Source organism: Solanum dulcamara, chromosome 1 (assembly GCF_947179165.1).
Source record: "Solanum dulcamara chromosome 1, daSolDulc1.2, whole genome shotgun sequence".
In the NCBI taxonomy this organism is placed as follows: Eukaryota; Viridiplantae; Streptophyta; class Magnoliopsida; order Solanales; family Solanaceae; genus Solanum; species Solanum dulcamara.
The window spans coordinates 49,569,725-49,571,291 of NC_077237.1; the positions used below are offsets into that span (position 1 = coordinate 49,569,725).

Here is a 1,567-nt window from a genome sequence, read left to right on the forward strand (position 1 = left end):
GTATCTCTTGTTCATAGTTTGATTTAACTACGGCTGATAGGTATATGTACAGGGGTCCAGGTCAGACCCCAATCGCGGCCCATGGGGTTGGGTTGTGATAGAAGTCGTATCAGAGTAGTTCGTCCTCGGAGTGTCTACAGACCGTGTCTAGTAGAGTCTTGATTATCGATGTGTTACATGCCACATCTATAAACAAGTGGCTACAGGTCATTTAGGATGTTTCCTTTCTTTCATATCTAAGGTCATGCGATAGAGCTGAGTCATAGGAAGTGAAATTCCTTATACTAACCTCTGATTTCAGATAAAAGACAATGTCAATAGAAGAAAATGACTGATGATATGGGAAGTGACAAAGAACATAGGTAAGCTAAGGCACGAGAGAGGTATACCAAGTAAGGTATGGAAATACGATTGACATGTAAAGTTGAAAATTGAAAAGGAAAACTGGACGGAAAGACTAACAGGTGTACTTCAAGTTGGACATGTGAGGTAAGTCTATCAGTTTATACTATTGTTGCTATTGGGTGCCTTGTGAGGCTGCGATATGATGTGATATGATACATATATATGTATCTTTATACATGCTGGCCCTGTGAGGCACTGTTGGTATTTTTTGCTTGCAAATTTGAGATAGTAAAGAAATACAGAGAAAACTCTGCCCAAATTTTCCAAGAAATAGAAAGAGAATGAGATACAGGGCTGTAGTATGTCTTGAAAGGTCGTGCCCATAATAATGATGAAATTTGACTAAACCACAAGTATGGATGACCTCGATAAATAAGTTAATTGCTAAATTAATGGTAATAAAAACAAGGAGGTTGATATTGATATGGTAAACCGAAGTTGGAAAAGACTTGTAACCCTAGGAAAATTATTTAGAGAAGACTGGTAGTTCTGGATAGAACGATATATTGAGGCACCAACGGAATTGATACACAGGGATAAGAGTAACTAAGAAGGGTAAGTAACCCATGGTAAGGATCGTGAAAAAGGTTAAAAAGTGTTATACTATGGGGTGAAATACGAACATGATAAAATATGAATATAACAAAGATCGTTAGGAAAATAAGTAAAGTCTAGTGAGAAAGTGGCTAAAGTCTGGCCTACCGGACCAGCTGCTAGGTCATCATCTTTATGGGTAGCTATGCGCCCCACGGGGCAGGATGCAATCATACCAGCACTAATGTACCAGATCCTATCAGAACTCCGAAGTTAAGCGTGCTTGGGCAAAAGTAGTACTAGGATGGATGACCCTCTGGGAAGCCTGTAGGGTTGTGATTTGAGATGATATGGATGTATGTATATGTTGGCCGTGCATGAAATTATTGGTATAAAAAAGTATTGTGGATATGTGACTCCACCGTGAAAGATGATAAGACCCTTTGAGATAGGGGATGTAGCTTTGCAAAACAACTAATGCACTGCGAATCTATAAAAGGGATAAGTGGTACCCACTGGATAAGGCTAGGGCTATCACAAAGCTTGGGACACTAAACGTCGGAATATAAGTACTGCCAAATTGAGAATTGGAAACAACTATAATCACTAGCTAGTTATTGATCAAAAT

General features: G+C 39.1%; 1 pseudogene; it reads left to right on the plus strand.

Annotated features, from left to right (window-relative positions):
• Positions 1–1,161: 1,161 nt before the first annotated feature.
• On the plus strand, positions 1,162–1,281 carry LOC129904421 (5S ribosomal RNA; annotated as a pseudogene).
• The last annotated feature ends 286 nt before the right edge of the window (positions 1,282–1,567 follow it).